This window comes from Elephantulus edwardii, unplaced genomic scaffold, assembly GCF_000299155.1.
Source record: "Elephantulus edwardii isolate Elephantulus edwardi_28Jun2011 unplaced genomic scaffold, EleEdw1.0 scaffold00031, whole genome shotgun sequence".
NCBI lineage: Eukaryota > Metazoa > Chordata > Mammalia > Macroscelidea > Macroscelididae > Elephantulus > Elephantulus edwardii.
The window spans coordinates 13,279,247-13,292,942 of record NW_006399781.1 but is presented as its reverse complement, the minus strand read 5'-3'; positions in this window follow the sequence as shown (position 1 = coordinate 13,292,942).

The window sequence follows — 13,696 nt, the reverse complement described above, 5'->3', positions numbered from 1 at the left end:
GACCTCGAAAGAGATGGATTGACATGATAACGGGGGTGATGGGATTAGGTGTGTCGGAGTCAGAGAGACTGGCACAACATAGTGCAGGGTTCAGAACTCTTGTACATAGGGTCGCTATGAGGCAGTTAATCGCACAGGAAGAGATTGCCCATCCTTCTCCTCTCGAGCAGCTGGTGGCCTCGAACCATGTGTCTTCAGGATTGCAGTGCAACTCCTTGCAATTAGGCTACCAGATCTTCCAGTATTAAAAACAAACAAACAAAAAAAAAAGTCACCTCTCTTTATTGACAGCATGCTGATTTCTTTCACTGATACGCCTTTTGATTTGGCTTTTTTTTTTTTAAATCTTCAACATTCATATACACACACCAAACACTCACACCTGACACACACCCACACCCCACTCCTTTTTTGTGCCTGTGCTTTCACACTATGGCGTAGGACAGACCATGTGTATGTGCATGTGTGTGTATGTTTTCTCCTTTCAGATAGATCTATGCTAAAGGCTGAGAAATTCTTTTTAGGACTATATGACAAGTATTTATACACTGTTAAAAAATTGATATATTGAGTTCAAATATTTTGTTGTTTGTTCTCCATGATGTGAAACAAAATACACTTCCCCCCCTCCTTTGTACTCAATTTCGTGTCATGTAGACTTAAGTAATTTTTAAAAAGAAACAGAAATGATCGTTAATGAGGCACAGAAATGCTCAACTCCAAGTCTTGAAGTCCATTAGGGAGACTGACATGCATGCAGATAAATGGTAGTATAGTAATGCAACCAAGCATGGATTTTAGTGCCACGGGAGCACAGCACATTTAGTTTGCATTACCTTTGTGTATTTATTTGCTTTCATTTGATTTTCACAGGAACATTATGTACTGAACTTCCCAGCAGAAAGAGCTCCATTTCACAGATGAAGAAATTGAGGCATGGAGAATTGGTTACATGTTCTCACTGGCCTGAACCATAGCTGAGAACTGCCTGCTCTCTGCTTGTTGGATCAGAAGAAAAAATTCCTTTTCCTTGTACCTAGAAGAGCATGGAAGAGGCTACAGATTTGAAATAAGAACCGCCAACAAGACACCTTGAGTTAATAGATTTATTTTCAAGTGTCAAGTCTACTGTTTTCACAGTACAGATCATTTTCAGAGGGAATCAGAGCAAAAAGACCATCCATCCTGACATCTATGAAACAGATTTAATCTTTCACATTGTGATTCTCTTTCCTCTCAAAGAGCAGGCACCATTTATGGCTGTTCCTCATTACTTGTATGGACAATATTTTCAGCACAGTGACACTAATATTATAAATAATAAAAGGGCAATTAATACTCTCTTCAACTCTTATGAGTTAGAATCTCCCAGGAACATCCATTTTGGAAACTTTGATTTCAAAGGAAATGCTGTCAGTAGGAAATAGTTATTTAATTTCCAAACAGGCTGAGAGTTTTCCTATTCAAGCATGAGTGAATTATTATATTAATAATTTTTTAATAAAGCAGTTGAATCAAGACATTGCCACAGGACAAAAATAATTCCTACATTAAAAAGAGCACATTTCAAGCAGATCTGAACAAACGAGCCCTTGCATTTTGCTGCCCCCTGTGCGTGACAAGCATAGTTGCTGAGAAGAGACGTGTCCTCCAGCCACCTCTACCCTGTGTAGTGCAATAGAGAGAAGTCATAAGGTGGACCTGACAGAAACTTTGTGACGTTTAAAGCAAAAGCTTGAGATAGACACTGGTTGCTCGTAAATAATTCTTTGTAAATTAAAATGCTACCAACCTCATTGGGCCAAGCAGAAAGATATCCTTCCTTATTCAGTACATGTCCCTCTTAAAACTCTCTACCAAGAAGCACTGCTAGTTTTGGCACTGAATAGTTATGTGAATATAGGTTACAAAGCTTTCTAAAACAACTAGCTGCCTTGGGAGGGTTTATTCACTCCAGCAAACAAGAGAAAAATTCCATTTCAAAGTTGTCAGCATTGACCAATAATGATATTAAATTGAACTTCATTTCTTGTGAATTTAGTATTTGGGCAATATTTTCACTGGCTTTCAGGGAGTTTTGACTGCAGCAACCTGGGTAATCAAGCTTTCTTTCCCAACTGTCTGCTGTCACCTCAGGTAAAGTGGCCTTGGTTTGATGGACAATTGTTTTCTTGAGAGGTGTGCTATTTATCGTTGATGGCTATGTTGCAGGGAGGGCACAAGTGTGTCCACGAGCAATTTCACATAATGAATGGAAGCAGGTGCTCACACACACTCCAGTCCAGATGCTTCAGGAGACAACTGAAAAGAGACGGGCTATTTAAGGTATGTTATTGTTATGTGTCTTCAAGTCATCTGTGACCCATAGAGACCCTATCACACTAGCTCTGAACACTGACCTATCCTGAACCAGCCTCACTGTCTCTGACACACCTACCCCCCCCATTACTCTAGTCACTGAATTAACTCATCTCATTCAGGGTCTTCCTCTCTTGTGCTGTCCCTCTACCCTTCCAAGCATGATGTCCTTCTCTAAGGACTGATCCTTTCTGGCAACATGCCCAAAGTATGTCAGATGGAGCTTCAGAATCCTTGCCTCTAAAGAGCAGCCTGGTTTCAGCATCTCCAATACAGATATGTTTGTTCTCTTTTTTAACATTTTTTAAAATGTTATTATTTTGTATGTGTATACTGTTAAATTGAATCTGACTGGTACAGGAGATTGCCCCTCCTTCTCCAGCAGAGCATCTGGTGGATTTGAACCATGTACCTCTGAGATTGCAGTGCAACTTCTTGTTAGTAGGCCACCAGAGCTCCCTCTGTTTGTTCTCTTCTCAGTCTATGGACTGTTCTCCAGCATGACAACTCAAAGGCATTGATCTTTCTTCTATTATCCTTAGTCTTTGTTCATCTCTCTGAAGCACAGAAAGTAATTGTGAAGACCAAGGCTTGGATCTGTGTCTTCAGTCTGATATTATTTAAGGTACATGTCTGCTCAAAATGAATTATTCTTGAGTCTTTTACTAAGTTTCTCTTCTGGAATCATTTCATAAATACCTGGGATGATTTGTCTTTATATCAAATGTGCCAAATCAGTTGCCACTGAATCAATTCTACCCTGTGGTGACTTTGTACAGGAGGGTAGAACTATGCCTCTTAGGCTTTTAGGGGATGATTTTTAAAAATGTATCAGTAGATCTTTCTTCCAAGGCACCTCTCATGGGAACCACCGAGGCAGCCTGATTTGTCCTTAGGTATCAAACTCATATTTGATAAACAACTAGGAACTCTAAGTGTTGGAAGGCAGAAGGGTTGAACTCTAAGCTTCCTTCCAATACTGAGGTTTGCTGTTAGGTGTTGTTGAGTTGATTCCAACTCATAGTGTCCTGATTTACAACATAAGCAAAACACGTCACCAACCACAGATTGTTATGTTTAAGCCCATTTTCAACCATGGTTCCAGTTCTTCTCATTAAAAATATTCTTCTTCCTTGATGACCATTTACTTCACCAAACTCAGTGTTCTTCTCTAGGAAATCGTGTCTCCCCATAATGTGTAGAAAGTGCAGGAGATAAAGAAAATCTCATCATCCTCAATTTTAAGGAACATTCTGTCTATACTTCTATTAAAACAGGTTTGTTTGCATTTCTGTTCTCCGTGGTATATTCCGTAGTCTTCCTTAACAATACAATTGAAAGGTGTCCTTGATTGTTCAGTTTTATTTATTTATTTTCCTGCTTTCACATGCATGTGAAGTGATAGAAAAAATTCATGTCTTAGTTCAGGTGTGCTTTCTCCAAAGTAATATTTATGCTTTTTAACACTTTATAGAAAGCTATTACAGTAGATTTGTCCAATGCAATATATTGTTTGATATTCCTTGTTGCGTCCATGTATTGTTGGATTGTGGATCCAAGTAAAATGAAATCTTTGACAACTTCAATCTGTATTTCACTTGTCATGATGCTGCCAATTGTTACAATTACAAGGATTTTTTGTTTGTTTGTTTTGTTTTGTTTATTGTGAAGTGTAATCTCTTCTGAAGGTCTTTTACCTTCTTCAGTATGTACAGTGTGTCTTCTTCACTTTCAGTAAACAATGTTACATATTGCAAGTCGTGGGTATGCCTTTATAATCTTGATGTGATGGTCTTCATACAGTTTAGCTCATTGTATGTGCAGCACACAGTTTAAAGAAATATGATAAATATTAAAGGAAACAATCCTGAAACATATCTTTCCTTACTTCAAACCATGTTTTATTCAAACAACTGTCTCTTGGTCTCCGTATAGGGCTGCATTAGCACAACTAAGTACTCTGGAATTGTCATTCCTTACAATATTATCCATACTTTGTTATAATCCACACAAGTATCTCTCTGGCACTCTACTTTTAGGGAAGATTTACCTGAAATAACCAATGATACACCTTGGTTCAGTTTTCTCTTCTGAATTTGGCTTGAATTCCTGGTAGTTGCCCGTTGATGTACTGCTGGAACTGTTTTTGTCTTAAACAAGCTATAGGAAGCTCAGGTGGCATGGTAGTAAGTAATTAGGCTACCATTCCAAAGGCGTGCAGTTCAAACTTACCTGCTATTCTGAGGAAGAAAGATGGATAGATAACCTCCTCTTGTGTGATTTAGAGCCTCTGAAAACCTGTCCGTTCTGGCCCAACCTTACATATCAACAGCAATAGTTTACTACATGCAATACTAGTGATATTGTTGGATTATTTCTGCATTCCAGTCAGTTGACTTACGTTTTCTCAGTATAACTCCTCTCCTACTTGAGATAATTTGAAGAAATAATTTAAAGGATCTTTTCCAGTTTGAGAATTTAATGGTTCTTCTGCTCCTTGAGATTGACGAAAAGTATCATGTAGCTGGTGAATTCCTTGCAAGTATGACAATATAATCTGAGAATTTCTTTAGCAGAAGATTGATATCTTCTTCATGAGAAGAATTATTAGAATAGTATATATTTTTTAAATCCCCAGAAATCAAAAAAAGAAGATATTCAAATATGGTGTTGTTGTTGTTGTGTGCTGTTGAGTCCCCTGCAACTCATAGCGACCCTGTGTACAACAGCCCTAAACTCTGACCTATCCTGTGCCAATCTCACCATCTATGAAACACCTACTCCCATTACCCCAGTCACTGAATCAATCCATCTCATTGAGGGTCTTCCTCTCTTGTGTTGTCCCTCCACCCTTCCAAGGATGATGTCCCTCTCCGAGGACTGGTTCCTCCTGGCAACTTGTCCAAAGTATGTCAGATGAAGCTTCCGAATCCTTGCCCCCAAGGAGCAGTCCAGCTTCACCCTCTCCAGGACAAACCAATTATAAAGAATATTTATTAAACTTTATAAAATTTTGCTTATAAATATAAGTCTAGGGTAAAAAAATTGAATGTTAGAGAAAATACGGCTCAATTCCAGTACCATGTAACAGCCATGAGGGCTCATGTACCTGGTTCTGCAATATCCATAGCATCTAGAATGGTCTTAGTACACAGTGCTGTTAACGGCCATTAAGCAGATTTGACTCACAGGCACTTTTGTATAACAGAATAAGATATTTATTTATTCATTCATTCATGAACAAGATACTTCTTTCCATGTAATAGTCTGGGCTCAACCAAGCACATAACAAGGGCTTAACAAAATGAATTAGTATTATTGTTAATTATTATTATACTAATTTATTGTCAGCCTCGAAACTAAAGTGCACCTGATGCAGGCCAAAGTCTTCGCAATTACTTACTATACATCAGAAAGCTGGACAATGACAAGGGATGATAGAGAATTGATGCCTTTGAGCTGTGGTGCTGGAGAAGAGTATTGAATATACCATGGACTGCTAGGAGAACAAACAGATTTGTCTTGGAGACAGTGAGACCAGGTTGCTCCTGGCAAGGATTCTGAAGCTTCTTCTGACATAGTCCTTGTGAGTCTGAGCGCGTTCTCTCAGCTCAGTGCTCTCCAGTCTCTCCCAAGTTAAGTATTGAGATGAATTATTAAGGAAATTAATTGTTGTCTTGATTCATTTCCTCCCACCATGCATATTTTTCAAGGGCATATTCATAATGCGCATTTTACATTTTCTTTTTACCTATCCCTGTGTATAAGTATGTTACTTTTTGCCATAGAATCCTATACTCTTAACGATTGTTTCTAATGATTAGTAAAAGATGAACTTGCTATAGCCGCAAATTGCTGTAGATGCTTAATGAACTAGTGTTTTTCTTATTCCTGGAAGTACTCATACATAGGCTGGATGTAGTCTGTAGATGTAGGTTAAGTTGCATGCATTGCCTTAAAAACACTTGCAATTCATGATTTACAAACTTCAAAGATCAGTCATTTTCCGAAATGACCAGCTTTAACAGAACATGAAGGTCATGAATCAAAATTTTTCCAATAACCATTCCTTCAACCCACACATTGTACTCCTTAAAACTCATTACTGTGGAAATTTATAATATTAATTTGAAAAATAATAGAGTTTTCCTTCCTTAGAAATAACCACATTTTCAGAATTTCCATTGAATTAGCAAGTTGCTAGAGGGAGGGCACATTCTGAGATGACTAGAGCTCAGTCCCTGATCTCACGGAATTTGGCTAACGTTTACCAACACTAAATGAGGCATTGTTATGATTGCCTTCAAGTCAAGAACAACTTATAGCAACCCTATGAACAAAAGGCCTGAAGCCCCTCTACAACTATTGACATTTATCAAAGTTCATAGAGTCTCTGGAGGCGTGTTGTTTAGGAAGTGGATGTCACTCCTGCTTCCAGTGAGGCATTGGACATACAAAAATGAAACAACTCCTTGTCGATCCTCCTGGAATTCAGAGGAGGAGAAGGTGGAGGTGATAAGGTGGTATAAATTCAGAATTATCTAAAAATATATCAGTTATAAAACTGACATCAGTTTTCTCTAGACTGTAAAACTGTTACCTTGTCTTAGAAGTCTTTGTTTTCTTTCTTTAGCCATGTAAAAGTAATTTAAGTGGTCTGTTTACTAGGAGAGGAAATGCATCTTTCCTAGATCAGCATTTACCTCTTAGAAACTAGTTTTACCAGTCATATGTAAAACGTATCTTAATCTGCCTGCTTGCCAGGAGGGGAGGTGGATCTTTCCTGAGTTAGCCTTTATCTTTTCAGGGCCTGTTTTTCTGTCATGTGTTAACTCTTTTGTAGGTTGCTTGTTTACGGAATGTTTTGGTTTTTTTTCAGATGTAGAAATTCTTTCATTTTACTAACAAAAGTGCATTGTTAAGTGAGTTGGTGTCTCACCCTTGTATAAAAGGTAATGATCACTCCTAGATGGAGAGACAGTTTTTGAGGGGAACTCACTGTCCTCCCAGATCTGTAATAAAGTGCATATAGATATTGCAATTCATCTGTCTTATTGGCAATTGACTACAGAAAGAAGATCCTGGGTTCAGTACCAGTGGGAGTACTAATGATAAGAAAATAACTGAGAGGAAATGAAAGATTGCAGAAGAGAACTGTCAGGGCTGCCTTGGCCCCAAGACAGCTAAGATAATTTGAGTGATGGGATGGCATGTGAGGTTAAGAAATTAAAACAGGAGTGGACTAACAATTTTTAACAAAGTTGAAATGGAATCTGTGATTTCTTTCAAATGAAAGAGAGATGCTTTTCTGATGGGGTAAGAAGGGAATGGGATCCTGTGGTAGGTGACTTTCAAAAGTGGGCAAATGAGAAAGAATTGAAAAGGGTCTGTTATGCTAAAGAAGTAGTTGTACTTTCTCCCTCATCAAATCCCAGAACATGGTGTTATGATGTCTTCCTTCCTTTCTTTTATTTGCATTCTGTTTTATTCATATATATAGTGTTCCATCTAATCCCTCATTTAACTGGTGTTTTTCTTTTTAATGGTTTAATTATTCATTTGTTTTTGACCTTTCAATATCCATGGTAGTACAATGGTTAATTGCTTCACTGCTAACCAAACAGTTGGTAGTTTAAATTCAACAGCATCTCTGCTGGAAAAAGACATGGCAATCTACATCTATAAAGAGGATAGCCTTGGAAATACATGGAGCTGTTCTACTCTCTTCTAGAGTCACTGTGAGCTGGAATGTTCTTGACGATATACAATGAACAATAACTAGTGGAAGGATACTCAGGACAGTTGGCCTGACGGATGGTTCTGGCCTTATTCTGGGAATACGAGTAGTTTTGACCCACCTGCCCCTCTGCTTTATTCTCTTCCCTCTGTTGTTGAACCAGCAGACTCAGTATAGCTGATGGAATGCTTCTTCTGATCTCCTCACTGCCTTTCATTTTTCTAGGGCTTAACTAAGGCAGTGAACAGGGAGCTCTGGTGGGTTAGTGGCAAGGAGTTGCACTACCAACCCAGAAGTTCCCAGTTCAAATCCACCAGCTTCTCTGAAACATAAAGATGGGAAGTGCAATTTCTGTGCAATTTATTGCCTTTGAAAGCCTGCTGGAGGATTAACTATGAGCCAGTTCTGACTCAGTGGTACTTGAAAACAATAACACAAAGTATTGAGCAGCACTGGTTGTCTGTCCGCTCCCATCCACTTTGCCTAACGCATTACTCTAGTGGCTGTTGGACATAATTCAGGATGGTTGAGGGCATTCAGAGCAGAAGATCTTTTCTCATCCAGAAGAGAAGAGATAAATCTTAGAGAAGAAAGGGAAGGTGCTTGCAAGTGTCAAAACATTATTTCAGTGGAACCAGTCCTGGATTGTCTGGGCAAGCATAGTTGATCCACTTTTAGCCTGGGTTGTTCAGACAAAAACATGGAGGGTCATGAGCTGGAAGTGACTGTCACAGAAACACTTCATGTTGGGCCAGCACCCTGGCAGAAAAACTAGGTCCTAAACTTCTCAGACGAAATAAGATAATAATTGTGAAAAAGAAAACAATAACTGCATATATACAACACAGTACTTTGTACTTTGTACCTGTCATAATCTGTTGTAAACATTTTTAGAAATATTAATTCTTTCATCCTATTTGTTACTATCTTGTAAGATAGATGGTATCACGTTTCCCATTTTGGAGCTGATTCAGAGTAAGGAGACACTACATGGTTCAAAATCAAGAAATTGGTTCGCCAGGGATGTATTCTGTCTCCATACCTTTTCAATCTGTATGCAGAACAGGTCATCTGAGACGCTGGGCTATACGAAGAGGAATGTGGCATCAGGATTGGTGGAAGAATCATCACCAACCTGCATTATGCCGATGACACAACTCTGCTTGCTGAAACTGAGAAGGATCGGAAGTGCTTGCTGCAGAAGATCAAGGACTGCAGCCTCCTCTATGGACTGAAGCTCACATCAAGAAAACAAAGATTCTAACCACTGGGCCAATTGGCAGCATCAGTATGGATGGTGAAGAGATTGAGATAGTTAACAGTTTTAGTTTACTTGGCTCCACGGTCAACACTCTTGGTAACAGCAGCCAGGAAATCAAGAGACGAATTGCATTGGGAAAGTCAGCTGTGAGGGACCTCTCAAGAGTACTGAAGAGCAACGATGTCAGGATGGAGACTAAGGTGCGGCTGATCCGGGCTATAGACTTCTCAATTACCTGCTATGCATCAGAGAGTTGGACAGTGACTAGGGTTGATAGAAAGAGAACTGATGCCTTTGAGCTGTGGTGCTGGAGAAGAGTGTTGAATATACCATGGACTGCTGGGAGAACAAACAGGTTTGTCCTGGAGAAGGTGAAGCCAGAATGTTCCCTGGAGTCAAGGATTCTGAAGCTTCGTCTGACATATTTTGGGCATGTTGCAAGGAGAGACTGGTCCTTGGAGAGGGACATCATGTTTGGCAGAGTGGAGGGGTGGTGAAGGAGAGGAAGACCTTTGATGAGATGGATCGATTCTGTGACTAGAGAGGTGGGAATAAGTGCATTTGAGATGGCTAGGTTGGCGCAGGATAGAAGCGTGTTTAGGGCTCTTGTACATAGGGTCTCTATGAGTCGCAAGCGACTCGATAACAAGAACAACAACAACCCATAAAAAGATAAAAGAGTGATTAAAAACCTTTGTGCATTTCCCACGGCTTTGGGAAGTCCAGATGATATCAAGCCATCTGAACTTCCCTGAATCTGTAGATCACTATGGGAAGAGTAAAGAACTACACATACAAAAGGGAGGTCATCATACCACAGTTTCTCCAGTGCTTGATTCCGTGCCCTTTAATAATCAGAGCTGAAACCAGCACTTCAAGGTAAACAGGAGAGATTCATAGATCCTTCCTTTGTCCATGAGGGAAAGTAAGAATCCCAGGAGAGTGGCAGCAAAATAAGTTCCATGAGAATGATGCAAAAAGAAAAGATAGAATAGAAATTTAGACTAAGAAATGATTGCTAATTGGCAATTGGTATTAGGAGAGGTCTACAGGCCTAGTGGTAAAAAGCTATGCTGCCAACCCAAAGGTACTGGCTTCAAATCCACCAGATGCTCCATCGGAGAAAGATGGACAATATTATATACAGAATATAAAAGGCCAATGGAGGATCAGTTATGAGTCGGTTAGCACTTCTTGGTACACAACAACAACAGCAACAGTGGTATATCAGCAAAGGCCTTCTAGGGAAGAATGTTTCACAATAAGTCTGAAAGGCATCAAGTCTGTGTATTTCTTCCTCCTTCCCCATGTCAACCTACAAATGCAGGCACTGTCAATTATTCATTTTATTTTGTTTTATTACTTTGTGTAAGAGATCTTTTTGAAGCCAAAATGGAAACAGCTCTGCCAGTCCTGTTCAGTCATCACAAACAAACTTAGACCACACAAGCAACTTGTTTATGAACAACAGGCAATCAGAACCTGAACCTTATTATTGCCGTTCCATTTGTGTCTCTGAAATAATTTTCCATCCCCACTAATTATAAGATAAAGTTGATCCTTCTCCACCTTGCGCTTCCATGCTCATTTCAATTTTCTGCAGTTTCACGCTGGGATGGGCTGTTTGAAATCTGGTATAAAACACCTGAGAAAAGCTATAATTTTCAAATTTACTCTTGAGGAAAGCACATAGTAAATGAAGGACCAGCAATTTGGTTGTTTTTGATACAATGAATTTGTACTTCAGTGTGTAGGCTCTGAGGCACACATTATCTCTCAGAAGCAACGTGCATTGCTGGTGGTCAGATGGAAAGTGATCTGTGAAGGTTAGCCAAACAAGTAAGGGAAGAGGTAAAATGAAGAAGCCGGACACTGACGTGTGTGCCACTCAAGGTCTCCTCAATGCTTGTCTTTGTGGAAGTGTGAACACAAGACGGTGGGAGAAGTTGCCTTCAGGGGAAGAACTGGCTGGTCATCTTCCAGGGGACTGAGCCATGCCTAGGAAGCTAGTTCAGACTTCATTCCCTTCCCCCCAAATTTTGGAAATACATAAATAACAAAACACTTCCCATTTCAATAGTCTTCACATCTACAGTTCAGTAAAATTGATGACCTTCAACATGTTATGTTTCTCAATCACCTCCATTAACCATTTCTGAACTTTTCCATCACCCTTAACAGAAGAACTAACAGAAGCACAGTGTCCTTCAAATGTTAGACTTGATTTTATCAGCATGTAGAATTTGTATTCTTCTCTTAGGGCAGACTTGTATTAATAAAGCTTCAAAGCTTTATTACACATACAACTAGAAATTCCTGATGAGGAGACATGGTGACAAGGACCAGACTACTCAAAACCTGCATAACAGATGGCTTCTTGCTTGATGAAGGCCCGCCTGGGGTCTATACCTTAGTCAGAAATGTGCTTGTTAAGACTGAATTTCTAGAAAGAGGATTACCACAAACCCCACAATTTGTAGCCTTATACTGTCCATGCCACAAAAGCCCTGGACTTTAGATTATTTAGACTCTAATGATTTTCCCTCTCCAAGACACTGCTCAGAAAGGCTCCAATACAGAAATACTCTCTGGAATCCCCTTTAATGAGCATTTGTGACTAGCCAGTCTTCTGCTTCCCAGTTTTAGTTAAACTTCATTTTAGTAGTTGCCTATGCTAGCTGAGATCTCATGTTCTGAGAAAAAAACTTTACTCTCTATCTAATGACTTGACTGCTGGACCGTAGTGAATAGCTCAGCCTCCTCAATTTTGTGAGTATCTTGTTCCTCAGTTTCCTGGTTTCCATGCTTACAAGGGACTATGCATCAGAGAGCTGGACAATAACTAAAAATGTTAGGATCAATGCCTTTCAGCTGTGGTGCTGGAGAAGAGTGTTGTACATACCATGAACTGCCAGGAGAACAAACAGGTCTGTTCCGGAGAGGATGAAACCAGGCTGTTCCCTGAGGCAAGGACTTTGAGGCTCTATCTCCCATACTTTGGGCACATGGCCAGAAGGGGACCAGTCCTTGGAGAGAGACATCATGCTTGGAAGGGTGGAAGGATAGCGCAGAAGAGGAAGACCCTGGATGAGATGGATTGACTCAGTGACTGGAGCAATGGGATTAGGTTTGTCAGTGATGATGAGATTGGATCAGGATAGGGAAGCTTTCTGAGCTAATGTCTTTATGAGTCACAGGTGACTCGATGGCACATAACAATGATAACAACAAAGGACTATGAGTGTGCTCACCAAGGATATAGTGCCAAGGGTAAGTCTTGGGCTTAGATTTTTCCCCTAGATTTCCTGCCTGTCAGTTGAAACTGTAATTTTGCTTTTTTTGCCTTAGCAACTAGAAAGTTCAGAATCAAACTTGTGGCTTCTTCTGCCAAGATCATGTGGCATTCATTAGCTATGTTCACCTGAGAATCTCTGGCTTTCAAATTTTGTTTCCTTTCTTTACCCCTACAGTTTGAACAATTGTTGTTTTATACTTTTGTATTTTTTTTAGGGTGTCTCATAAAAGTCTCATTCCACATAGACAACTAACTAAAAGCTCAAAAATCTTAATGTATCTCCCAGCAATAAAATTCTACACATGAGAAAGGACAAGCCATAAATCACTCAGGACACTTGAAAAATAAAATGTAATTTTGTGAAGTTCTTTAAACTCTTTAGATAGAAAAATTCTTTTTATACTCTTTTCTGAGTGGAATTGTCTTATCCGCTTCATGTGAAGGGGTTCGCATGTAAGTATGTGGGAAAAAATATGAAAATGCAATATAAATGGGTAGGACTTTATGTAGGTTTCCTGAGTATTATGAGGGTTTGGGAAGAGAAAAGGGAACTGAAATTCTCAGAGAGGCTCTTAAAATGAAGGGATCAGATCCTCGGATCCACGGAAACCAAATTTCTAATGCTTGAGAATGTGAGGCTTTCTGCTTTATGGACCTTATAGACTAGTGGGTTGTGTGGTAAACTACACTTTGAGTTGTGATGTTGGAAAAGAGCACTGAATATCCCATGGACTTCTAACAGAACAAATAAGCATGTCTTAGAAAAAGTGCAGCAAGAAAGCAATCCTTGGAGACAAGGATGGCAAAGTTTGATCCCTCAAACTTTGGACATGTTTTAGGAGATGTTATTCCTTAAAAAGGGTTATCATGCTTGCAAAGGTTGAAAATCAGTGAAAGAGAAAAAGACTCTCAGTAGGCTGGATTGATACATTCACTGACTGTTGCAATGGCTTAAGTGGATCAGAGATGGTAATGGTGGCACAGGCTAGAACAGGATTGAGATATGTTGGTCATAGGGTCACTATGAGTTGTACTCAACTCGAAG